Source organism: Rattus rattus, chromosome 18 (assembly GCF_011064425.1).
Source record: "Rattus rattus isolate New Zealand chromosome 18, Rrattus_CSIRO_v1, whole genome shotgun sequence".
NCBI classification, from domain to species: domain Eukaryota; kingdom Metazoa; phylum Chordata; class Mammalia; order Rodentia; family Muridae; genus Rattus; species Rattus rattus.
Genome location: NC_046171.1, coordinates 29,248,657 through 29,251,510, shown reverse-complemented (window position 1 = coordinate 29,251,510; position 2,854 = coordinate 29,248,657).

The following is a 2,854-nucleotide window of genomic DNA, read 5'->3' as shown; positions in this document are numbered from 1 at the left end:
TTACATATCTAGTGGTAGTCTGTGTCTTTTTATTGGGGAATTGAGCCCATGGATGTTGAGAAATATTAGGTACCAATAATTGTTGTTTCCTGTTATTTTTGTTGTTTGAGGTGGAATTATGTTTGTGTGGCTCTCTTTTTTTGGGTGGGTTGAAAGAAAATTACTTTCTTACTTTTTCTAGTGTGTAATTTTCTCCTTGTGTTGGAGTTTTCCATATATTATCCTTTGTAGGGTTGGATTTATAGAAATATATTGTGTAAATTTGGTTTTGTCATGAAATATCTTGGTTTGTCCATCTATGGTAATTGAGAGTTTTGCTAGATATAGTAGTCTGGGCTGGCATGTGTGTTCTCTTAGGGTCTGTATAACAATTACCCAGGATCTTCTAGCTTTCATAGTCTCTGTCGAGAAGTCTGGTGTAATTCTGACAGGTCTGCCTTTATATGTTATTTGACCTTTTTTCCTTACTGCTTTTAATATTCTTTCTTTGTTTTGTGCATTTCGTGTTTTGATTGTTATGTGTTGGGAGGAATTTCTCTTCTGGCCCAATCTATTTGGAGTTCTGTAGGCTTCTTGTATGTTTATGGGCATCTCTTTCTTTAGGTTAGGGACGCTTTCTTTAATAATTTTGTTGAAGATATTTACTGGCCCTTTAAGTTGGAAATCCTTGCTCTCTTTTATACCTGTTATCCATAGGTTTGATCTTCTCATTGTGTCCTGTACTTCCTGGATGTTTTGGGTTAGGAGCATTTTGTGTTTTGCATTTTCTTTGACTGTTGTGTCAATGTTTTCTATGGTGTCTTTTACCCCTGAGATTCTTTTGTTTTATCTCTTGTATTCTGTTGGTGATGCTTGTAGCTATGACCCTCACTCTCTTTCCTAGGTGTTTTATCTCCAGGGTTTTCTTCCTTTGTGATCTCTTTATTGTTTTTATTTCCATTTCTATATCCTGTATGGTCTTGTTCAATTCCTTTACCTGTTTGGTTGTGTTTCCCTGTAATTCTTTAAGGGATTTTTGTGTTTCCTCTTTAAGAACTTCTACCTGTTTACCTGTGTTCTCCTGTATTTTTTTAAGCTAGTTATTTATGTCTTTCTTAAAGTCCTCTAACATCATCATGGGATGTGACTTTAAACCAGAATCTTGCTTTTCTGGTGTGTTGGGTATTCAGGACTTGCTGTGGTGAAGGAAGTGGGTTTTGAAGATACCAAGTTGCTTTGTTTCTTGTGTGTAAGGGTTATGTTACAGGTATCTGACTAGGGGATGGGCACTCTGCAGTCACATCCTTTGCATTTGGTCAAGTTGTGGCCTTTTTAGTAGCCTCTATCTGCTGGAAATTTTGTTTTTTGAAGGTTGAAGACTTCATCTATCTATCTATCTATCTATCTATCTATCTATCTATCTATATATCATCTATCTATCTGTAAGGCTAAGTATTGTATATAATAGACTTTTAAAAACACTATAAATAAGCATAGATATGGTATTTATTTATAATCCTATTTTATAATCCTAAGACTTACTTATTAGCTTGGAACAGAAAGATTCTAATTCCAAGGCTCCTGTGCCAGGAAACTTTCATAAGCCCCTAAAGACCACCAAGGAGCTGAATTAAATGTATTTGCATTTAATTATTCAAGCTTGAGCTTGAACTCCCCACCAACCCTGACACAGCAGGAAGGTGGAGTCCTGAGCCTAGTTTTAGGCAAGAATTTATAGAGGCAGGAAGAAGGTATATGGTCTGATATTCATCTGATTGGGGGACAATTATGGCCTTTAACATAATTGACTGGTCCTGGGAGCCAAACCATAAACTTAACTTCTCTTTTTCTCCTGATTGGTGGCTGTTAGAAGGTTAAGTGCCAAGGGCAGGTTTGTAACCTTGGGGTGCAGATTTGTTGGGGAATAACCTGGAAACTGGTGCTAGATGCAGGTCTTGTTTTTTGGGGTGATAACCTGGAAACTGGTGCTAGATGCAGTCTTGTTGGGGGTAACCTAGAAACTGGTGCTAGGTACTGACCTGTTAGTTCAACCTTAAGTCAGTTTCTCTAAGATGAAGTCTGAACCCAGAAGATCTGGTCTCTCATGGCCAGTCTGGATTGTATAGTGAGACCATTTCTTAAAAAGAGACACTAGAAAGTCTTATAACTGAGAGGGTTTGTGAGAAGAAAAAAAAGAAAGAAACCAAAATTGTCATTTGTAAAGTTTATTTGAGAGCATTCATTATGTTATCAAAGAAAATTTTCTGCTTTTATTAGATAAACATATCACCGTTTAAGGACTGAGCAAGAATATAGTCTACATATCTACATTCTAGGCCTTAAACTTCAACCTGGATGAAATTTATGTATAAGGATGTTATATATAAGGATTTAAGGGATTTCTTAGTTACTTTTATATTATTGTGGTAAAGCAACTTGACCAACACCACTCATAAAATAATTTAATTTGAAGTTCACCCAAGTGTTAGAGTCTATGACTATCATGGACAGCACGACAGTATGCAGGAAGTTAGGCACAGGGCTAGAGCAGTAGCTGAACGCTTACATTTTGATCCACAAGTAGGAGGCATTGAGGTAACTGAGGATAGAATGAGTTTATTAAAAACTTCAAAGCCTATTCCAAGTGACATTTCTCCTTCAACAAGGCCATACCTCCTAATCCTTCCCAAACAGTTCTATCAACTAGAGGCCAAGTATTCAAATACAAGACCTTATGAAGGCCATTCTCACTCAAACCACCACAGGAAATGAATGGATATATTTAACTGGGAATAATGTTAGCCAGAGGGTGGATTATAAGGTAGTTCATGGCAGTACTATAGTCCATCATCTCTGTGCATAGGGGTCTACAACC